Source organism: Staurois parvus, unplaced genomic scaffold (assembly GCF_062004578.1).
Source record: "Staurois parvus isolate SC_StPar_1 unplaced genomic scaffold, SC_StPar_1.0 ptg000086l, whole genome shotgun sequence".
NCBI lineage: Eukaryota > Metazoa > Chordata > Amphibia > Anura > Ranidae > Staurois > Staurois parvus.
In genome coordinates, this window is record NW_028317882.1 from 13670079 (window position 1) to 13695257 (window position 25179).

The 25179-nt window shown below is 44.6% G+C and overlaps 1 protein-coding gene and 1 long non-coding RNA gene across 4 annotated transcripts in view; both read left to right on the forward strand.

Annotated features, from left to right (window-relative positions):
* EFNA2 (ephrin A2) overlaps positions 1 to 25179 on the forward strand; it is a 405842-nt gene that overhangs the window by 339145 nt on the left and 41518 nt on the right. The window lies entirely within an intron of this gene.
* Positions 8262 to 8815, forward strand: LOC149468549 (uncharacterized). The gene is made up of 2 exons (XR_016311705.1): positions 8262 to 8437; positions 8542 to 8815. It is a non-coding gene; the product is annotated as an uncharacterized LOC149468549 (long non-coding RNA).

Genomic DNA, 25179 nt, shown 5'->3' on the forward strand with positions numbered 1-25179 from the left:
CCTAAACCTGCATAACACTTCCCATAAAAAAAGGCCATTCGACCGAGTTAAATGCTTTCTAAGCATCTAATGAGGCTACCACTCTGGTAACAGCATTGCCATGGTGTGCAGACAAATCAAGAAATAACGGCCTAATATTAATGTCAGTACCCTTAACCAGCATGAACCCAGTCTGGTCCACATGCACTAGATCTTACATCACCTTTGAAACCCATCAAAACTAACTTTAGCTAAAATTTGTTTAGACCAAAAGAGTAGTTGATGTTTGCAACAGACTTCCAGCAGAGGGAGTCTGTTATTCAACAGTAAGTGAATTTAAACATGCTTAGGGCAAGCCTAGAATTATACAGTACTTAGACAACAAGAGTAAGCAAGAAATCAAAGACGTGCAGACATGATAAACCCACTTGATCTTTTTCTGATGTCAGTCTTACATGTTTATATAAACTTAAAAAAAATACAGAAATAAACATATTTCCCATTAATCCAGTAGCTCTGTTTTCTTCTAATTCAAAATATAAAACTGTGTGTGCCCTGAAATAGCCCCTTTAAAATTGTAGACATACAGTATAGCGCACAATCATCTCCTTCCTAAACCCTGATCTTTTAAAACATCCCTTTGTACCAGTTTCTAACTAAAAATTCTTCCGTGGTCAATGGCTCATCACCAACATCCCAAAAGACAAAAACATCAAATGGAATAGACTTTCAAAATAAAAATCAGGGAGATTTGTGTCAAGCTTAGTGGAGTGTGACATTGTGCTGGTTTTGTGTGTCAAAGGAGATCCTGATGCAAATATTGGGACTATGTCACCACTAAGAGGTGACGAGGTACAATTACTCTTCTAAACCTTTACTTGCCCATGCAGCAACAGTTTACATATACTGTACTTGCATTATTCTTTTTAAGGGATTGGGATGTGACAACCTGCTATGCTTTCACACTATGTCTAGATGGAATATTGTTTGAACTTATGTTGCAGCTACTGCTATGCAGATATCTGTGGTTTACCATTTTGAGATTGCTTTTACTAAATGATACCAGCTGTAGTTACATATATATGCTCTGGGGCTTTTAGGTCAAGAAGTATTCAAGTAATTCAGTATAGATAAATACAGCATATTTGTATGCTAATGTTGCATTACATGGCATGTGTTGGATTGGAAGGCCCCTTTCCTTTAATTCAGGGGTCCTCAAACTTTTTAAACAGGGGGCCAGTTCACGGACCTTCACACTGTTGGTGGGCCAGACTATAGTTTGAAAAAAATATGAACAAATTTCTATGCACACTGTACATACCTTATTTGTAGTGCAAAAAACAGGAAAAAACAACACAATATTTAAAATGCACTGCACTCTGTAATGTACTGGACACTGCAATGCACTGTACTCTAACACACTGGACACCGCAATGCACTGTACTCTGTAACGCACTGGACACCGCAATGCACTGTACTCTGGAACACACTGGACACCGCAATGCACTGTACTCTGGAACACACTGGACACTGCAATGCACTGTACTCTGGAACACACTGGACACTGCAATGCACTGTACTCTGTAACACACTGGACACTGCAATGCACTGTACTCTGTAACGCACTGGACACTGCAATGCACTGTACTCTGTAACGCACTGGACACTGCAATGCACTGTACTCTGTAACGCACTGGACACCGCAATGCACTGTACTCTGTAATGCATTTGACACCGCAGTGCACTGCACCCTGTAACGCACTGGACACGGCAATGCACTGTACCTGGTGCCTGGTGTGCATTCCTCTGTACCTGTTGCTCCTCTGGCTGCAGCAGGTGAAATCTGGGGCTTCCAGGCTGCTGCTCACTGGGTCCTTGTGGCCGAGGACCCAGCGAGCAGCCTAGCTATTTGCTGGCCGGCGCAATTTTTTTCTCCCAGGAGCTAATTTGTGAGGTCAGGCACTGATGTCAGACGAGAAGGCTTGGCTAGCATTCTCCACTCTAATTCTTCACAAAGGTGTTCTGTCAGGTTGCGGTCAGGACTCTGTGCAGGCCAGTTAAATTCCTGTACCCCAAACTTGCTCATACATGTCTTTATGGACCTTGCTTTGTGCACTGGTGCGCAGTCATGTTGGAACAGGAAGGGGCCATCCCTAAACTGTTCCCACAAAGTTGGGAGCATGAAATTGTCCAAAATGTCTTAGTATGCTGATACCTTAGACTTCCTTTCATTGGAACTAGGGGGCCAAGCCCAACTCCTGAAGAACAACCCCACACCATAATCCCCCCTCCACCAAACTTTACACTTGGCACATTGCTGTCAAGCAAGTATTGTTCTCCGGTCAACTACCAAACCCAGACACGTCCTTTGGATTGCCAGACAGTGAAGTGGGATTATTCACTCCAGAAAGCACACCTCCATTGCTCTAAAGTCCAGTGGCGGTGTGCTTTACACCACTGCATCTGACGCTTTACATTGCACTTGGTGATGTTATGCTTGGATGCAGCTGCTCAGCTATGGAAACCCATTCCATGAAACTCTCTATGTACCGTTGTTGTGCTAATATGAAGGCCATGCGAAGTGTGAAGGTCTTTAGCTATTGACTCTGCAGACAGTTGGTGACTTCTGTGCACTGTGCGCTTCGGCATGCACTGCCCGCAGTCTGTCATTTTACGTGGCCTACCACTTTGTGAATGAGTTGCTGTTGTTCTCAGTTGCTTCCACTTTGTTATAATACCACCAACAGTTGATCGTGGAATATTTAGTAGCAAGAAAAGTTCACAGATGGACTTATTGCACAGGTGGCAACCTATCACAGTACCACACTTGAATTCACTGAGCTCCTGACCCATTCTTTGTAGAAGCAGTCTGCATGTTTAGGTGCTGGATTTTATACACCTGTGGCCATGGAGGTGATTGGAACACCTGAATCCAATGATTTGGAGGGGGTCCTAATACTTTTGGCAATATATTGTATGTTTTACTTGCTGATGACATAAAGGTGTGTAGCAGTGTTCATATTCATGGAGGTGTTTGTAACATGAAATGTACTTTGGCATTGCTGCAATATTGGTCAAAACAGTGGAAACTGTAATGCCATGTTTCTAAAGCCAACATAATGCACTTAGAGAAAAATAATGCTTTGCTAAAGTACAATCTTTGGGGTACAGTCAGGGCTGGAATAAGGGGTGGGCAGGAGGGACAGCTGCCCTCGCACAGTATTGGCAGGGTTGCCCCTTCACTGCACGCTGAAGATCAGTAGCTGGCAACCAATGGACTGTGTCTTCATTTGGGCTCTGACAGCTACTGTTGTCACATCAAGCTCCAATGTACCCACTTTCCAACGGACAGCTGACAAAAAATTCACACCATGAATGCACAACTTCTAGCTACTAGAACGCAAGTGATTGGACACACATGTGAAGTGCATGCTCCATGCCAACAATGGGTAGCAAGAGCAATGAGCAGAGAATGGGTGCAGGTAGGTACATAATGCATTAGAAGCAGCAGAGGGGGCGCAGTTCCACATCCTTGCCCTGGGCATTGTGTAAACCTGTCACAGTACTGGGTACAGTGCTAGCCAAAACTTCAGAGGATACCTAATAAGAATCCAGCTTTCATTGAGAATGTTTCACTACACTAAAAAATGACTGGTTTCTAAGCACTATTGTGATTTGCATGTCATCATTGCTGTGTGTACAGAATTTTCATACAAAACGTTCATACAGAATTTAGGTAATTTCATACATACTGTATCCAATTATTGAAACCTATATTGTATAAACTTTAGCACTATTGCATGCAGGTGTGTTGTGGTGCCATTCATTTTGAATGTTGGATGGCATCCCAAAGCACCTCCTGCATTTTTTGTAAAGCAATGTACCATAACGCAGGGCTGTCAAACAAGCTCTCAATAGAGACTACAAGTGGCCATTTAAAAAACATTATATATGCAGTGCTCACTGTTGTCACCATCAAGAAACCCACCTCAGAAATGCTATGTAGCTATTACTAAAATATGTGCATGCAGATGTGTAGAAGTGGCTGCAAAATGGCTTCAGGAGATCAGCAGCATGGAGATGTAACAAAGCATAAAAAAGATGGCAATTGTTTTTGATACACCGTATGTTAACAGACTAATGGCCAAATTATAATGGAGAGCAGATATTGTTATCTACTATCATTAATGGAGAGCAGATGTTATCTACTATCCTTTACACTTTGCAGTATTTCTCAGTACAGCAGACTGCATTTTGCTGACTGTTCATAAAATGTGCACTGTTGTGTGATGATTACACTCTCAAATCCCACACTAAATAGAGATTTTCCTGCTCCAGGAAAACAATCTAAGCATCTAAGCACAAACAGATTAAAAGTGGTTTAACCTGGAGCTGTTTAACTGAGCAGGTAAACCTTTACACACACACACACTAGCTGCTACCACATGTTTAAACAGTAACCCTCACCCTTCACAGCATTCTCTGTTGAAACTCTGAAGAAACTCTTTAAGAAATGTCTGCGACACTCGTTGCAATGCCCAGACAAGTATGTAACAGAGTTTTAAAACACAGTAGCTTTCACTGTGTCAAAAGTTCTTTCATTTCTGATTAGAGCATTCAGAGGTTCAGCTTAACAATTGATACAATATTCTTTAAATGAAAGTAGACAGAAATGGTGGAAGAAAATATTTACAAAAAATATTTTACAAAGCATTCATAAACAATAGTTACATAGAGATTATTATTTCATATAAAGTTTGCCATGTCTTTGGTTCAGTCTAGACTCAGAGTCACTGGCCCTCAGAAATGATTCTTAGCATTTTTTCATAGTTTCAAAGGTAAGATGAGAGTTGCAGTTGCCAAATGCAGTAGCATTTTGTTGACCATTGAGAGGGTGTTGACAATTTAGTTGTACCCAGTCAAAGGATCTGAGGGGGAGTGTTTATGAATGTGCTGGGATATTTTATTATGCTCAGCATATACAACCTTAATGCCAACTAATTTAAGTATACTGTATCTATATATCTATTTTACAATCCAACAACCAACATATTATTGGGTAGAATTAAATTACAATTTATTACAGACCAATTATTATTTGGATATTATATACTTCTCGAGATTTAATGTGGTTTATTAGTCTTCTGGTCCTTTTAATATAGGCATGTTTGGTGCCTTACTGATTGGCCCCTTTGTTTTGAAAGTTGCTCACCAGAGTTATGCAATATGAACCACAGATGAGAGCATGAAATATTTGAAGTTTAGCTTCATTTAAACAAACAGACCCTGATGTGTAATTCTCACTAGACGATTTACAACAAACTATTTATGGCACAACTTCATTAGTAGTCTTTAGTCACTCCACACATTTTGGGGGTTTGACAGAATTCAGTATTATCACTTGCAATATTCAGTAGACATGTGCAGTTCGTTTCATTAGGAATCGAAATTCAAATGAAATTTTCATGATTCGGAAATTTGGATCTATCCAAATCTCTGAATCACAATAGTAACAGATTTCAACGAATCTAGGTAATCAAGGAAAACAACAAATTAATTTGTTTCATTTGGATGTCATGATGTGATAGTTTGGGCCTTCTGTTAATCTTTGAAGCATCTGAAATAACCTAACGACATCACAAATGGTCCAAATTGATTTGGATCTATTAGTTTTTATTCTAGTGAGCATACCACGAGTATTTTAATAATCAGTTGATTCTTTTTGCATTAATATTTTTCGTTATAAAAAATGCAAAACATATGAAATGAAAACATATTGCAAGTAGGTATAAAAGTGAAATAAGATGATTCCTACTTATTATGTTTGGATTGGATGGAAGTGGATCCATCAAAATCTTCGATTCATAACATAACGAAAGAATTAAAATTTAACTTTGTTCCATTTGTTACTGTCAGATGCATGTGACTCCAGTGGATATCGTCCAATTGGCTCATTCCATTTTTCTTTGTGGGTTTGGACTAGCAGGGATGACTCAAAGTGCAAAGGTAATCTCCTGAAATAATGAATTAGCATTAAAATGAATATAGACAATCTTCCGAAATAATGAAAGCATAACAGATCTTCCAAACATATGAATCAATTCTGAACAATAAATATAAACTCTCCCAAAATATCAAAAACATTCCAAAAATGAATCATTCTAGCATAGTGATTATGGGGAAACAAAATTATTTACTTAATAAATGAAACTGAAATGAAAATAAGCACATTTTTCTTGTTGTGCACATCTCTAGTATTCAGTCTGCAGTACTTTGTTGAGCTTTCTCTGCTTAGTGCAGTAGAGAGAAGTTGTCAGGGAACAAGAAGATCGCCGCAGCGTATGAATCTGCGCATGCACAGGATCCCGACAAGGCATTCAGGCAGACGGGCACTAGGACCCAGGCGCGCCTGTCACCAATGACGGAACGGGCAGGCACTAGGACCCAGGCACGCCTGTCGGCGCTGGGCGGGCTATTTAAAGAGCACCTCCGTGCTCATTCAGTGCTGACTGGTCTTCAGCTTCCCCCAGTGTCCTGCTTGTTTCCTGTGTGATTCCTTTGGTGCTGACCCGGCTTGTTCCTGACCCGACTCTGATTACTCTTCTGCTCCTGGTTCCTGACTTCGGCTCTGCTCCTGACCTTGGCTTCTCCTAGTGGAGTTGGTGGATGCTGCTGATGAGGCCACATTTGTAGGAGGCCCTATTTCAGAGCATATCAAAATCTTCCCATTGGACCTCTCGTTCTGCCTTTCCAGAATCTGAATCGCCAGGTCTATCAGATCCTCCAACCCTTTTGCTGTTGGCACCCCCACTCCAACCAGCTCATCCTTCAGATTTTCGGACAGACGGAAGTGGTGGCGGAGAGCAGACTCGTTCCACTGGGTATCAGGACACCAGATACGGAAATCAGTGACATGGTCTTCCACAGGTCTCTGGCCTTGCTGTAGCTTACTGAACATCGCTTCAGCAGTTTGGCGCCGGAAGGGATCATCATAGATTTGTGCCATCGCTGTAAAGAATGAGTCCACAGAAGCTAAGGCCGGGTCATGTAGCTCACGGAGGTGGTAGGCCCAGGACTGGGGTTCATTTCTAAGGAGTGTGATAATGAATCCCACCTTAGTGTTAGTTGCAAGAAGGTCCTGGGGAGCAGGGAAAAATATAACTCACAGGAGTTACGAAAAGTCCTGAACTTTCTGCGATCCCCTGTAAAGAACTCAGGCGTGGGCACCCGGGGTTCCAGCAGAGCAGAAGCTTCAATGGTTATACTGGTCTCTGTTTGCGTGACCGCATCAAGGGTAGTTATGAGGTCTGTGTCTAAGAGGACATTAGAGTTTACACTCTCCAAGTGTTCAAAGTTTTTCTGTAATTCATGCAGCACGTGGAACAAGGTGGTTACTGCTTGGCTAATGTCCCCCAGTTGTGAGGCCTCCCTTTCAGACTCCATCATGGCTGACTGGTACTGTCACGTACCTGATAGGAGACTGAATTGACGAGGTCGGCCTCACTTGTGTCACTAGCCCTGACCCCGCTGAGGTTGGAACAGAGGGAGTCTAGGGACCAGGGGGACAAGAGCGCCAGTGTTGTTGCTTGCGGCTCTTGCAGATGATGGCCTGGAAAGGCAGTATTTCGTCTGCGGTGATTGGCGGACGAAACACGTCAACGTATTGACGTCACTACGCTCGGCGTCTTCACTGGGTGCGGCGCCCACGAGGCGGGAAGGAACGGCGGTGTCACAGCTCCCTGCTAGGAAGGCCCAAGACCCTCTGAGAACTACCACTGGGCTACTATTACAGCGGTTCGCAAAACGGCAATCCCTCAGGGAAACATACCTTCCACGGGTGGCAAGTTATTTAAAGCTTACGGCTGTTGAGATTTATAGAGTCTATGTGGTGGCAATAGGGCATGTTTTATGGGCCTAATTTACCCTGTATACTCGGGGAATTTTTTGGAAACCCTCTTTGGAGGATAATCTACCTGTATATATATATATATACACTATCCTATTCAGGCATTTTTTTGCTGTGACATAGCCACATCCTTATAAAACCGCAATAACCTTCTCAAATTGAGCAATTTTTGGAAACCCTGTATTGGGTATATTAAACTTAGGTATCTACGGCCTGCTATATGCTATATACACACTATATATGTGTTTGGAATCCACGCACTGTGACTACCTGGCTCCTCACCCCCATATGCATCTTTGTAAAAGCATCAAGGACCTGATCTTAATTCAAGTTGACAGGAGTCCTCTTGATCTTTATTGATGGTAATATATCCACATCTTGTGTGTGTTTTGTTTTCGGGGTCACTTGATGCCTATGATCTATATATTTACCATTTTTCTCTATATATATCCTCAGAATCATTTGGTACTGTGGACCTTGTTTTACTTGGGGTGGCTATCCAGGAAGTCCCTACATTTGAGAAGCGGGCATGATAGTCTCATTATTGAGAAGGTAATAGTAGTATCCATTGACAAATGTGGAGGGAGGCCTGGTGATTTTTGGATGTGAATTGGCTTTCATATTCCTATACATACATTATGTATTTTGTGTTCCAGCTCTTACATTCCAGGAGGTCCCTGACATATATGGGGAACACATCTGTTGAACACATGGTTTACTCGAATTTAAGTGGGAAACCCACGGAAATCCAGGATAACTATCGCATCATTACACAACTCTGCCTTATATGGTGCTCTATTTGCTAAGATGACCCTAAATTGAAGACGCTAAGTGTTTTTTAACATGATTTTATTTTTTTCATATGTACACCGTGCTTATGTTTAACCTCCCTATGATCTATGTGATCAAATAAAGTATTGTTAAAAATTCTTTTGAATTCATATTACTCCGCGTGGATCATCTAGTAACCTGCTTTTTTAGGTAGGGGTGTTCTTGTCACACTACCATATTGTTTAGGAGGTACAGAATCAGTAGGAGAAGCCAAGGTCAGGAGCAGAGCCGAAGTCAGGAACCAGGAGCAGATTCATGCGCTGCGGCGATCTTCTTGTTCCCTGACAGAAGTCTTTGATTGGAGGAGAGCCAGTCATGGAATTTTGACAGGTCACATAACAAGACTCTTCTCCTGTTTGTTTGTTTTTTTGGACTCTGAAGCATAGTGCACATTTGAAAAGCCCTAAATGTCATTCAGTAAGTCTATATGTCTATGTAAAGGCTCACATGGCCATATGAAATCATGGTAAGTAGTACACAAGATCTTGCTGGCAGAAGCTACACATGATCCCGAGTGAGAATTGCAATGTATAATGTGTGCATGTAATGTTTAAGCAATGCTTACATGTGTTCAGTGCTACAGTGTAAATGGCCCTGGGATGTAGGTGGCTTCCCAAGAAAGTTGCCTTGCATTCTCCATTGCTAGGACACAGGTGGCTATTGTTACCTAGCATTCACCATTGCCAGGATGCAGGCAGGTTCTCAAGGAAGCCATTGTGCATTCTTCCCTTGCTAGAACACAGATGGCTCCTCAAGGAAGCTGCCTCGTGTCCTCTGTTGCTAGGATGCAGGCAGCTCCTGTGGCTTGGTGTCCTACTGTTGCTGTAGAACATGCAGCTCTTGTATTTCAGTAGAATACACCCCCGGTGTCTCCACAAAGTGGACCTATCACTTGCCCATGCGATCACATAAGGGGTTTGTTAGCCCCTTTGTAAAAACAATGATGTTAAATAAAAATTAAAAAAACATGTAAAAAAAAAAGAATAAATTGTAATAAAAAATGTACCGGTATATATTTTTTTAAGCATCCCTCCTCACCCTATACACACTCTATTCAATTGTGCCGTATTTGTAAGCATAAATTAGACCGTTCATGAGATTTCACCGTGAACATTGGAGTGACAGCGATAATTCTAGGGACATAATTGTGAAGGCTTTTAAAGAGTCACTTAGGGGCTCAAGTAAATGAGCAGCTGCTGAACTCGAGTTTAGGAGCTTTTGGCATTTTTTTTGCCAAATCTCCTAAACTCAACTCCATAAAAGCCTATGTGTCCATGTACACATAGGCTTTTAGCAGAGTTTAGCAGCTTCCGCATTTAGGTGAGGTTAAACCTCCCTCTCCTGAACACAGAAGAATCACGTTCAGGATAGGAACGTTTTGACCGCTGGCCGTGGGAAAACGCAAAACCATGTTACCGCGTTTTGCTGCGAATTGCGTTTTCCCACGGCCGGCTGTAAGAGTAGGCTCATGTACATGGAGCCTAATGAGAATTCTGGGTACCATAGTTTTTTGTGATTTCATAGTCACACACTGGTTTGGTATCTACTTACTCTGCGCAACGCCATCTTTTATACTTTACCAGAAAATTGGGTATTATATTGTGTTTGTTTGCACTAAAAGTCATTTTAGCACATTTCTTCTTGAACATAAGCATTTGATAAAAAGTTGTTACTGTGCTGCATAAAAAAGCACAGCTTCCATCATTTTCTCCTACAGGGAGTCTGTAGGAGACTCCCTTGACATCTTGAGGGTTTAAGATCATTTGTCACTAAAAAAGCAGATTTTATAATGTTTTGCCCAAAATTTTAAAAAATTCTCAGAGAACACGTGGTTAAGTAAGTGTCAGCAAGCATATTCTGGGCCAGTACATGGGCTCCCAGCATTCCCAAATGTAGTAATGTAAGAATGTAGCAGAATGTAATATCGATAAGCGTAGGCGGAAAGTAAACTTTACAGCTGTAACACACTCTGTATAATTTGCTGGTTCAAATATTTGTCAAGTTTATAACATGGGTTTGTTTTACAAAATATTGATCCTTCTTCAATTACTGTACTGTGAAAACAAATGTGACACTAAGTTAGGTCTTTTTCCTTGCTTTTTCTGCATATGTCAGAGTCTAGTATGAAGGGCCTTGGGTAGGGCCAGGCAACCTTGATTAGCTGTCACTGTCATGCACATCTGCAAGGGAAAAGTCCTTAATTTGAGAATTTGACAGATCAGTTTGTGAAAAGGAATGTTGTTCTGACTTTTCAAAGCCCCAGGTCCATTTTTAGCAGAGTGAGATCTGCTGATGTAGGTACAGACTCATGGCCAAAACCTTGTACAACATAGGCTAGCTTTGCTTTTTACACCGCTAAGTTTAGGACATGGGCCAAGCAGAGAGCTTATGTTGCTATCCCCAAGCAGAGTGTAGTATTATTGCTGACCAGGGGCAGACTGACCATTCGAGCACTCGGGCACTGCCCGAGGGCCCAGGGTCAGTAGGGGGCCCCATGAAATGCACCTGGTACCTTTTATAGGCTTTTTCTGAGTTTGGGCAAGGACACAGAGGCCCCATGATCCCCTATTGCCTGGGGGCCCCATGAGTTGTCAGTCCGCCCCTGTTGCTGACTACACTGTTCATCTGGGAAAGCTGCAGGAAAGATAGCAAACGCTAGCTGGAGGATAAATACCAGCAACTTACCTGTTGTGTTATTATATATGTCAGGATGGTAGCACTTTCCTTTGCTTGTATAATGCATGGTTAGTTGTGTTGTTGCTGTTTAGGATAGGAAATACTGAAAGATTATAAAGAGAAGTGAAGCACAACCACTGCAAACAATGTCAATATACCTTTGTGTCCAATAGGTGTCTTTTTAATTTATTAAATATATTTTACTACTTGAAAGTTGCCATGTACAGCGCCTAATTGGCAAACATATAAAGAAGTGTATTAGATAAACATAGTGTATAAAGTATAAACAAAAACATATACTTTTTTTTATAGCAAACCCCAAATCAAACCTAACTAACTACAGTATATACAAAATGGAGGGAACACACATAAACAGGACAAGGTCAGGACAAGGATAGGAGACAAGGGGAGCAGGGAGCCAAGTACTGGGAGCTGGAAGCAGGATACAGGGAGCCAGGTACTGGGAGCTGGAAGCAGGATACAGGGAGCCAGGTACTGGAAGCTGGAAGCAGGAAACAGGGAGCCAGGTACTGGGAGCTGGAAGCAGGATACAGGGATCCAGGTACTGGGAGCTGGAAGCAGGATACGGGGAGCCAGGTACTGGGAGCCGGAAGCAGGAAATCCGGGGAGCCAGGTACTGGGAGCTGGAAGCAGGATACAGGGAGCCAGGTACTGGGAGCTGGAAGCAGGATACAGGGAGCCAGGTACTGGGAGCTGGAAGCAGGATAGGGGGAGCCAGGTACTGGGAGCTGGAAGCAGGATACAGGGAGCCTGGTACTGGGAGCCGGAAGCAAGATACAGGGAGCCAGATACTGGGAGCCGAAAGCAGGATACAGGGAGCCAGGTACTGGCAGCCGGAAGCAGGATACAGGGAGCCAGGTACTGGGAGCCGAAAGCAGGATACAGGGAGCCAGGTACTGGGAGCTGGAAGCAGGATACAGGGAGCCAGGTACTGGGAGCTGGAAGCAGGATACAGGGAGCAGGTCTCAGGATCAGGTACAAGGATCAGACTTAGGCAGCGACACGGCTTGCAGGAAGAACACTGAAGTACTGAACCTCAATTATTGGCATCCTTAAATACCTCACAAGAGCCCATGTTTGGTGCAGCATAATAACTTGGAAAGCCTGGCTGCTGGGAGACACCTGCTGGTGGTCACCGAAACTGTGCCCTTTGACTCCAGGAATAACAGTGCCACCAGCAGGTGACCCAAGTAATGACACAAGTCCGAACACTATGCCTGAAAGTAAAAAACCTTTTGTGTGCAGCAGCCCCCTTAATACTTACCTGAGCCCCATCGCGATCCAGTGCTGTGCATGAGAGCCTTGGCTCTCCGGGGACTCATTGGCTGAGACAGCAGTGGGAGTCATTGCCAATGAGGAGAGACAGGGGGTGGGGCTGAGCCATGGCTCTGTGTGTGAATGGACACACAAAGCAGCGGCTCTAAAGTGCACCTGTTTCAGTGCCCTCATAGCAAGCTGCATGTTCTGAGGACATTCGGCAGGAGTCAGGGGCCAGGAGCACCAGCAGAGGACCTGAGAAGTGGAGTATCAGGGCTGTTCTGTGCAAAACCATTACACAGAGCAGGTAAGTATGACATGTTAAAAAAATGCAGTTAATATCACTTTAAAGAATAACTCCAGGCAAAAAACTGCTTCCTGTTATATCCAGTTTACACTTTCATTCAGTGCCAAGAGTATGGCTTTGTTTATGTTTCCAACACTCTCAAAATAGACATGCGGTTCTCCTACACAGCAGCCGTCTTGTTGTTTGCGAGACCCTACTCTCCTCCTATCCAGTCCTCCTATCCAGTCAGAGAATCATTCACAAAATAAAAAACATTCTCTGAATGGACAAGGGAGAGGAGGGGCAGACAGGGCAACTTGTGTCTGAAATATTGTGAAAGGTATACGATTGATGCTGAGTGAATGTGTAATTCTGCTTTAATTCTACTGACATGCTATTAAATAATGTCCTTAACTGTGAAAGGATTAATATAGAAATAAAAACTATATAACAAAGGGAAAAGGTATGCCTCACAAGTCATTTATATAGGAAGATGGCTCATTAAATATAGCAGGCATATCATGATAGTCATGTCAAGATTTTAGGATTCCATATCTTAACAGTATTACATTTGTTCTATAGCGTTCAAAGACTGTGAATATACCTGACAACTTTCTGAAATCAGACTGAGGGATAACTTTTAGTGCAAAGCATGTAGGCAAAGGACATACGCCCCCAGCTATGAGGATCACAGAGAATTTGCACAAAACAATGGTTAAACTAACAAGCGCTTATAATGTATTTATTACAGGAACTTATATAGTGCCATCAATTTACACAGTGCTTTACATATATATATTGTATACATATTCACATCACATTCTCACACAGTGCTTTACATATATATATTGTATACATATTCACACAGTGCTTTACATATATATATTGTAGACATATTCACATCAGTCCTTAACCCTCAAGGAGTGTACAATCTAAGGTCCCTGACTGACATTTTTATAAACACCAGGGCCAATTTAGACAGGATCCAATTTACCTAGCATCATGTCTTTGGAGTGTGGGAGGAAACCAGAGTGCCTGGAGAAGCTCCATGTGGGCACAGGGAGAACATGCAAACTCCAAGCAGGTATTACTGTGGTTGGGATTTGAACCAACAACCCTAGAGCTACTAGGCAGAAGTGCTAACCATTTAGCCACTGTACTGTCCGACACTTATTTTCCTTTATATTGGCCTTTCAAAATAACAAGTGGAATATTTTATGGGTTGGATGAAAGGTTTAGTGCACCATAACATTTTTAATATTTAAATAATACATTCTCTACAGAGGTTTATACAAAGAAATAGGCAATTTTAAAGGAAAGAGGGACAGAGGGATTTGGTTCTGAAAGAGGGACAATCCATGAAAGAAGTGGACAGTTGGGAGTTACGTATGATGTTCTCAAATGCCCAGCATGCCGTTTTTTGCACACCATAAAGACCCCTCTGTGCACTTATTTAACATTCACAAATGAATGAAATCTCAAAGAATACTGCACACATGGCTGCATCCACTGAACCCCATGCACACTGGTGTAAAAAAATGCTGCTTCTACAGGAGTTTTGTGTTTTTCCTGTAGATGCAGCTCAATGTTATCATATACAGTTGCAAGAAAAAGTATGTGAACCCCTTGGGATTACGTGGAGTTTTGCATGAATTGGGCATAAAATGTGCTCTGAACGTCATCTAAGTCACAACAATAGAAGAACACAGTCTGCTGAACATAATACTACACAAACATTAGATGTTGCCATGGTTTAATTGCACATAACATGTAAACATTCACAGTGCAGGGAGGAAAAAGTATGTGAACCTTTGGACTTAATAACTGGTTGACCCTCCTTTGGCAGCAATAACCTCAACCAAACGTTTCCTGTAGTTGCAGATCAGACCTGCACAACGATCTGGAGTCATTTTGAACCACTCCTCTTCACAAAACTGTTTCAGTGTAGCAATATTCTTGGGATGTCTGGTGTGAATCGCTCTCTTAAGGTCATGCCACAGCATTTCAATCAGGTTGAGGTCAGGACTCTGACTGGGCCACTCCAGAAGGCGTATTCTGTGCTGTTGCAGCCATTGTTTTGTTGAATTACTTGTATGCTTTGGGTCATTGTCCTGTTGCATCACCCATCCTCTGCGGAGCTTCAGTTGGCGGACAGATGGTCGTACGTTTTCCTGCAAAATGTCTTGATAAACTCTGGAATTCATTTTCCCATCAATGACAACAATCCGTCCAGGCCCTGAGGCAGCAAAGCAGCCCCAAACTATGATGCTCCCTCCGCCATGTTTCACAGTGGGGATGAGGTTTTGATGTTGGTGTGCTGTGCCTTTTTTTCTCCACACATAGTGTTGTGTGTTCTTCCCAAACAACTCAATCTTGGTTTCATCTGTCCACAGTATATTTTGCCAGTAGTGCTGTGGAACATCCAGGTGCTCTTTTGTAAACTTCAAACGTGCTGCAATATTCTTTTTGGACAGCAATGGCTTCCTCCGTGGTGTCCTCCCATGTACTCCATTCTTGTTTAATGTGTTCCATATTGTAGATGTGTCAACAAAAATGTTAGCATGTGCCAGAGATTTCTGTAGGTCTTTAGCTGACACTCTGGGATTCTTCTTTACCTCATGCAGCATTCTGCGCTGTGCTCTTGCAGTCATTTTTACAGTTCGACCCCGCCTAGGGAGAGTAGCAACAGTGCTAAACTTTCTCCATTTGTAGACAGTCTGTCTTACCGTGGACACATGAACATCAAGGCTTTTGGAGATACTTTTGTAACCCTTTCCAGCTTCATGCAAGTCAACAATTCTTGATCGTAGGTCTTCTGAGAGCTCTTTTCTGCGAGGCATGGTTCACATCAGACAGTGCTTCTTGAAACCAGTAAACCCAAAACAGGTGTGTGTTTTTTAAGGGCAGGACAGCTGTCAGCAACACATCCAATATCATCACACTGATTGGAGTCAAGGTTGGCTCATTCCTGGCTCCAATTAGCTCTGGGAGAAGTCATTAGGCTAGGGCATCACATACTTTTTCCTCCCTGCTCTGTGAATATTTACACGTTATGTGCAATTAAACCATGGCAACATCTAATGTTTGTGTAGTATTATGTTCAGCAGACTGTGTTCTTCTATTGTTGTGACTTAGATGACGTTCAGAGCACATTTTATGCCCAATTCATGCAAAACTCCACGTAATCCCAAGGGGTTCACATACTTTTTCTTGCAACTGTATGTACATGCACATTAGGATGTTTAGAGTCAGAAAAAAATCCTTCTGGTTTGCATTTTGGTTTGGAGTTTTCTGGCAGAAAAAAAACAAATAACACACCTAATCGCACCTATATGAGCGTTTTTTCCTGCCAAGGGAACTGGCATTTTTGTAAGCCCATTGTGCATGGAGCCTAAGGCGTCATGCACACTGTGCATTTTAAATGCCGCTTCTAGAGGCGTCCTGTCTCTGTTAGCCTATGTGTCCATGCACACATAGGACTTTACAGGTATTTAGAGGCAGGAGGGTTTAGAGACAAAAAAAAAAAAAAATACACTGCCAGCATGTTCAAGAGGAGCAGCGTTTTAGCAGAAAAAAAACCTGATGTATCTAAATGGACTAACCCCTGGTTCACATCTGTGGATCCGCACAAAAATCCGTGCAGCTGCACCACCCGCACAGAGGAATGCGGACCCGCGGGCGGGTGCCATTAATTCTAATGGCACGCTGCCCGCACTGGAAATCGCAACTGTACTGGGAACCGAGGTTCCCGTGCGGGCTGCATTTTCCGTAGAAGTACAGGAACTTCTTCCCTGCGTGTCCCAGGCCACGGCAGTCCATTCAAATGAAAGGGCTTTCGTGCCCACGCAAAACGCGGCCCGGAGGAACACGGAGATGTGAACCTAGCCGTAAGCACTAGGCATGTTGATCACTTGGGCATTTATTCATTTCAATGGCCAAAATAAATTAATATTCTGGCCAATGAACTGATTAAACACCCAAGCACTTGACACTTTTAAATACTCCTAAGCGCGTTTGCAAAAACGTAGCTTTAACTGCGTTATTGGTGCTGCTTTATTTCTGCCAGGAGAAAGACATTTAGGCTACGTTCACATTAGCCTTGTTAGCAAGCGGCAGACAGGCGTCTGGGAAGCGTTTTTACCGTTTCTCAAACGCCTGGGAAAATTCTGCACATTGCAGCACATAGTGCTGTTCAAACGGGAGCGTTAGCAAGGCAAAACGGATGCCTCTGGTCGAGTCAGGAGGAGTTGAAGCCTCCTATTCAAGTCTATGGTGCCGGTGTTTGCAGTTCGGTTGCGAGGCGTTTTCAGAGCATTAACACCATTCAAACTTCATTATAGGCGTTTGTGGGGCGTTTTTAACGCTTGGCAAACGACTAGCAACTTCCGCTAAACCGCGCATGCAGCTTTTGCGGAGTGTTAAGAACGCTCCGCAAACGCCGGACCAACGCTTGTCAAGCGCATAGGGGCGTTTAGCAAGAGTTGGAAAAACAGTCAAGTGTGAACGAGCCCTAAGAAGAGCTGTGCAAATACCCAATGTGCATGAGACCTAAGTATGAAATATATACATGAGTTTATTTAGTTTAGGGCCTAGTACATAACTTTTCGTAGAGAGCTAAACATCAAAATGTATATGAATAAATTATTGTTATGTGCTGTTAAAACATTTAAATGAAAAAAAAAAAATCATGGTCTAAAATTGTCAGGATTTTACATATGCTGTGTTTGCAGCTGATCAGAATAGAACACACCGCATGTCCACAGTTTTTTTTCTTGCTAATATATTTTTGCTGCACCATAAGGAACTGCCTGCAGGTGAGCTTACTCTTAATTTATCCTTTGCTATATTGCTCCCAGGATTGGTACTCTCACAGATTAAATTTGCAAATGTACGCAACAAAGACTTCTTTTTATGATAAATTAGAAATAGAATTTACCATGTATTCTTCTCTGGTTAGTAGTGCTTGGGAATTTAATCATATTTATTTCTCCACAAAGCTGGCATCAAACAAATTTGGTCTATCTTAGCTGTCTTGACATTTTGATAGAGTGGCTGGGAATGTTTTTTTTCGTTTAAACATCTTGGTGCTAAAAATTATTCCACCTTTCCATATCACAAAGTTAAAAATGAAGGCTTAGCTTGGCTAGCGTGTGTGTTATTACGGTAATATAGTACCAGGCCTATGGGAGTAAATCTACACTGCTCAGTCTACATGCAGGTTGTAGGTCATGACTAATGAATGTGTAATAGATGAATTATATGCAAAGACTGACCCCCTTTTTAGGACACCTTAAAAGATGTTATCATCCCTCTCCAATATCAGAACTTTTCACATAGACAAGTCCATGGGGGAAGCTTTTCGTAAAGAGCTAGACCCACTTGCTTACGCTTTACCATAATTGTTACTAATTACAAAGCAATGACAAGGTGAAATTTGTGTAAATTAGACACTTGAATACTAATTTGTTATTAGCGCAGCAGCTACTTAAGTACTTTGATTGCTGCAGAATCACTGGGGACAAATGAAGCTGCTAATTACACTGGCCTGTATGGAACACACGTGGGTGAAAAATGTACTGAGCAGTAATAAGTTGGGCCTCCTTCTGTAGCAGAACAGAAATATCTTACATTACTTTGGGATTTTATTCATTTTATGCACTTGCAGGTGTAAAAACCACCTTTATTAAACATTGTGTTGCATATATTAAAAATGTCACCCCTGCACTACTGAACCCAGGGAACATTCTTATCTTTTCCAGCCTGGACGTATTCACTTCTTTTTGCTCGAAATGCATCGCTTTGCACTTCATTCATTATACTGCTTATAAGATTTTCTCTTTTTTGCATGCTGTCCATTCTAGTTGGACTTTTGTCTTTTTTCAGTCAGACTAACTATGTAACTATATATGTAACTGTGTAACTATTCATATTTGCTTTCTTTTAAGTCCCCTCTCCTTTCTGTACTGCCACTACTACTTTGGCTTTTCAAATCCTAAACCCTCTCATCTGATTCTGATGCTTAAAGTGTTACTAAACCCAGGAGCCTGCATTCAGTATATCTGGTCTCAAACAGTACACAGAACATGGAAATGCAATTATTTTAGTAAATATAAACTGCTATATACCTTTTCTCATCAGCAGTTAGAGCAGTCTTGTGTCTTCTATCAATGTCCAGCCTAAGCCGAGTACTGGTTAAAGCCTGTAGGAGTTTTTTTTCTGCTCTAGGAGGATGCAAAACCCCTGACCTCTGTCTGGGCAGTGCTGATTGGCCCTGTGCTGATCATGTGCACTCTCACAAGAAGAAAAAAATCCTTTCTAGCAGTACACACTAACCTGAGCATGTGCATGTGGCTATGGGTTCAGTGTGTCTTATCAGGAGATAAGATGTGGACATTTGAACAATAGGAGGGGCAGAGAACACAGGATCAAATAGCCTTTTTACACAGTGCAGAGGATTAACCCCTTAGGTTCCACAGTGAGTATAACAAGCATGCTTGACTGCATATACGGACTGATTTTACTGTTGTGCGTTTAGTAACATTTTAATTCAATGCTTTTAAAGCAAGAGTGGCTTATATGTATTAGTCACCTATACATGCCTGGGCACTCAGCAAAATCCCTTGTTGTTGGCCAAATCTCTGAGGAACAAGCTAGGAAAATTCACCCAATTTATGATTCCGCAGGGTGTGTCTGCAGAAGTCATAGAGTGCCTATGGATGTAAGATCATTTCTGATATTGCAATAATTGATTTGTTGGGGCAAAAATCATCTAATGCGGTGGTTGTCAACCTATGAGCTAAAGAGGGCCTCAAATGTAGCCTCTGACATTACCAAAGGGCCACACAAAATATTCAATATATATAATGCTTGAGTGGACTGTCAGAAACTGCAGACCTAATAGATGAAATGAGAGAGTGGACATGCTAAATTTTTGGCTGGGGATATGCTGCAGAAGACAATACAAAACTGGCATGTTATATAAGGTTAGTAGAGATCAATACTATTACCCTAATCAATGATCCCACTACAAACTGCTCAGGGCCGCACATCGTATACCAAAGGCAAAACGTGATATTCCCATTGCACACATTCTTGAAAATGGCTGTTTGGTATTGTTGGGTGCTGTAGTGACTACAGGCTGGGAACCGTAGACAATCCAAGTGAAGAAATGTCACCAGCACACCAAGGATTCCTCAAAATGGTCCAAAGCTTTATTTTGTGGTCACATGGTAAACACAAGGCAACGTTTCAAAGCCACGCAGAGCCCCTTCGTCAGGCAAGTGACTACTTGCCTGATGAAGGGGCCCTGCGTGGCTCCGAAACGTTGCCTTGTGTTTACCATGTGACCACAAAATAAAGCTTTGTACTGGTGACATTTCTTCACTCATACCAAAGGGTCACATGCGGGAACCAGTGATCTAATGTCTGTGGACCTAGGCACAACAATCATCTAATGTCTATGGATACCTATGCACAAACTGTCTTCTCAGCTGTGAGAAGATAACTTGTTTGAAGTCGGACACCTCTTTATCGCTTTATAGTCCTTTGATAAGATTTGTGATTTTGCTTGAAAATGCCTAAGACCCCATGTATACGAGCAGCTCTTAGACTCGAGTTTAGGAGCTTTTGGCATTTTTTTCCAAAGCTCCTAAATTCAACTCCATAAAAGCCTGTGTGTCCATGTGTCAAGGTCCTACCTTTTCCCAGAGGTTATGTTACTCCATGTGCTAGCATCCATCTTGGATTTCTGCTGAGCATGATGGGAATCTTTTATGCCTTCAGGTCTCTGAGGTCCATCCCCCAGAGGGGTGTGGCTGAGTACATATAAGCCTGGGATCTGCACATGCTCTTTGCACTTGTGTCTTGTGTCTTTGTCTTGCTACAGCTCTGTGTATACGCTCGTGACTCTTCTGGTATTCTGACTCGGCTTGTGACTAAGACCATTCTCTGTGTTTCCCTTTGATCTGACCTTCCGTTGCTGAACCCGGCCCGTGACCTGTGATTCTCTGTCTACTGTTCTGTACTGTTTTGTCCCGTTGTTATTGACCCGGCTTGTCTGACTACGCTATTGTCATTCTCACCAGCTACACGCCATTGGCGGCGGCCATTACCGCAGCTGGGGTGTCTCGGGGGCCGCGACCTGGTCCCTGGTTGCGTCAAGTCCATCCCCACCATCAGGGGCCCTGGTGAAGGGCAGCCTGGGACTTAGACTCCGCGCCCTGAGGGACTTCAGTCTGTTGGTGGTGGTTGTCGTCAGCCAGTGCGTTACCCTGCCACTAGGCCTACCTGTCCGTTCCACAGCCCTGCCCTGACATTACACAAGTGCCATGAATCCTGACGGTGCAGGTACGCCTTCACTTCCAATGTTGGTCGCCAGACTGGATCAACAGGATCTCCTGTTGGATCAGTTCGCTCAGGCGTTGCAAACTCTGCTGGCACGCACCGCGCACCTTACTCCTGGTGTTATTAGGCCGGTGGTCGCTCCCGCTGCTGTTCCGCTTGCTGTGCCTACCGCCGCGGCTGATGCGGCACCCGCGGTGTCCAGAGGTATGACCGGTTCAGCCCCTCTTCCACAGCGCTTTGGGGGTGAGCCGAGTCAGTGTCGTGGGTTCCTTAACCAGGTGGGGATTTACTTTGAATTAATCCCCTACGCTTTTCCGACTGAGAGGTCAAAGGTGGGTTTCCTCATCTCACTACTCTCAGACAAGGCCTTGGCCTGGGCGAATCCCTTATGGGAGAGGAATGACCCAGTGATTCACGAGTTTTCCGGTTTTGTCGATGCCTTCCGTAGGGTATTCGATGTACCGGCTCGCTCCGCCTCGGCTGCCAAGCTGCTCATGTCTATGCATCAGGGTTCACGGACCGTGGCCGAGTACGCCATAGAGTTTCGTACCCTGGCAGCAGAGGTGGGTTGGAACAATGAGGCTCTGGTGGCTGCGTTTTCTCAGGGTCTTTCTGATGCATTGAAGGACGAGATAGCAGCCAAGGAATTGCCTGTGGAGCTGGAAGCACTAATTTCCTTCCTGATCCTGATTGATACCAGGCTCAGGGAGAGGCCTTCACTCAAGGAACGCCTGCGGAGGCCTTCCAATCGACTGGCACCTGCGTTTTCTATCCCACCCATTCCTCCCTCTCCTCCCACGCCTCCTGGGGATAGATTGTCTGGTGGTGAGCCCATGCAGCTGGGGTTTGCTCGCCTTTCCGAGGGAGAGCGGGCCGCTCGGCGTCGGGAGGGTCGCTGCCTGTACTGTGGTCTTGGTGGGCACTTACGGCAGTCCTGTCCGGTCCGTCCGGGAAACGCTCGCACCTGAGATCCTGTCGGGGACAGATCTTGGGTGGAGTCTCCTCGTCCCCGGCGTTCCGCAGAGATAAGCCACTGATCACCGTTGTCCTCTCTTGGGCGGAGGGCTCGGTGACGGCCCAGGCGTTGGTAGATTCTGGGGCCGGCGGGTTGTTTATGGACAGCTCGTTTGCTGCCCAGCACTCCATTCCCCTGCAGGCTCGAGTTACCCCATTGGTTCTCGAGGCGATAGATGGCAGGCCCCTGCAACCACCGCAAGTTACCCACGAGACTATGCCAGTTGAAGTAGCTATTGGGGCTGTTCACAGGGAGTTGGCCTGTTTCCAGGTGATTTCTTCTCCGCACTATTCGGTGGTTTTGGGGTATCCCTGGCTCCAGATGCACAATCCAACCTTCAATTGGCAAACTGCCGAGATTCTCTCGTGGTCTCCACAGTGTGGGGCCGGGTGCATCCGTGGGCCGGTTAAGGTGTTGTGTGCCTCCTCAGACTCTGCGTTGCCCACTGATTATGGGGAGTACCAGGACGTGTTTGATAAGGTACGCGCTGGTGCCTTACCTGCTCATCGTCCTTACGACTGCGCCATATCCTTGCAACCCGGTGCCACTCCTCCGCGTGGCAGGGTGTATCCTCTCTCGGTTGCGGAGAATAAGGCCATGGAGGAGTACGTTGCGGATGCACTTTCCCGGGGGCACATTCGTAAGTCTACTTCCCCAGCAGGAGCGGGCTTTTTCTTTGTAAAGAAGAAGGGTGGTGAATTGAGGCCTTGCATCGATTATAGGGGTCTCAATCGAATCACCACTAAGAATGCATACCCGATTCCCTTGATTACTGAGTTGTTCGACCGCCTTAAGGGGGCAACAGTCTTTACCAAACTTGACCTTAGGGCGGCGTACAACCTCGTACGGATCAAACAGGGGGATGAGTGGAAGACCGCGTTTAACACCAGAACCGGGCACTACGAATACCTGGTGATGCCCTTCGGGTTGTGTAACGCGCCCGCAGTGTTTCAGGAATTCATAAATGATGTCCTTCGTGACTTGTTGCAGCAGTGCGTGGTAGTTTACTTGGATGACATCCTGGTTTACTCTGCCTCCATGGAGTCCCATATCCAGGATGTCAAGCAGGTGCTGCAACGATTACGTGAGAACGAACTTTTTTGTAAACTTGAGAAGTGCGAATTCCATCGATCCCAAGTTGCCTTTTTAGGCTACATCATTTCTGCGGAGGGATTCTCCATGGACCCTCAGAAGGTTTCGGCGGTTCTGCAGTGGCCTCGTCCCAATGGTCTTCGGCCCATTCAGCGCTTTTTGGGTTTTGCCAACTACTATCGGAAGTTCATCAGGAACTTCTCCACGCTGGCAAAACCTCTCTCAGACCTAACCAAGAAGGGCAGCAATCCTCACGAGTGGCCATCCGAGGCCATCGTAGCTTTTGAGGCTCTGAAATCCGCCTTCACTTCGGCCCCGATACTGTCTCATCCCAATCCTGGATTGCCCTTCGTCCTTGAGGTTGATGCATCCGAGACGGGAGTAGGCGCTCTCCTGTCTCAACGTCGGTCGCCCGATGGACCCCTACTTCCCTGTGGGTTCTACTCCAGGAAGCTTTCCTCTGCAGAGTGCAACTACCAGATTGGAGATAGGGAGTTGTTGGCAATCATTCTGGCTCTCAAGGAATGGAGGCACCTGCTCGAGGGCTCCGCAGTTCCGGTCCTCATTCTTACCGATCATAAGAACCTGACTTACCTTTCGGAGGCCAAAAGATTGACACCCCGTCAGGCCAGATGGGCCTTGTTCTTGTCGCGGTTCAACTATGTGGTCTCCTATTTGCCTGGTTCCAAGAATGTCAGGGCTGATGCATTATCGCGGCAATACTCTGAGTTGTCCAGGGAGGACTCTGAGCCAACCTCGGTCATACCTCCAGATCATATCCTGGCTGCCATTCGTACCAGTCTGACTTCTCCCCTTGGGGAGCAGATTTTGGCGGCTCAAACTGACGCTCCTCCCGAGAGACCGGAGGGTAGATGTTTTGTACCCGAGGGGTTGCGCACCCGTCTGCTGCGTACCTACCATAACTCCAAAACTGCCGGGCATCCGGGGAGAAACCAGTTGTCTTGGGTCGTCTCTCGGTTGTTCTGGTGGCCAACTCTCCGTGCCGACATCGCCTCTTATGTAGCGGCATGTTCGATCTGTGCCCAGAATAAATCTCCACGGCATCTTCCAATGGGTCTTCTGCAACCCATTCCCAATGGGGAGCGTCCTTGGTCACACCTGGGCATGGACTTTATTGTAGACCTCCCTGTGTCTCGGGGCCATACGGTCATCCTCATGGTCGTCGATCGTTTTTCCAAAATGTGCCATTGTATTCCACTCAGGAGATTACCAACAGCGCAAGAACTGGCCACGGTCTTTTCCAGGGAGATTTTTCGCCTGCATGGGTTGCCCAAGGTGATTGTCTCGGACCGCGGGAGTCAGTTCGTGTCCAGATTCTGGCGCGCCTTCTGCTCCCAGTTGGGCATTAGTCTCTCCTTTTCTTCAGCCTACCACCCGCAGTCCAATGGGGCTGCGGAGCGTTCCAATCAGGCCTTAGAACAATTCCTTCGGTGTTATATCTCGGACCATCAGGACGATTGGGTCGATCTCCTGCCTTGGGCAGAGTTTGCCAGGAACTCAGCGGTCAACTCCTCCTCCGGGATGTCCCCCTTCATGGCCAACTATGGGTACCAACCCGCGGTATTACCTGAGAGGTTCTCACCACAGGACATTCCGGCTGTGGAGAACCATCTTGCTGCCCTACGTTCTTCATGGGGGCAGATCCAGAGGGCTTTGAGGGACTCGGCTCAGCGTCAGAAGTTCCAGGCTGATCGCAGACGGTTGCCCGCTCCTTCTTACCAGGTCGGCGATCGGGTGTGGTTGTCTACTCGT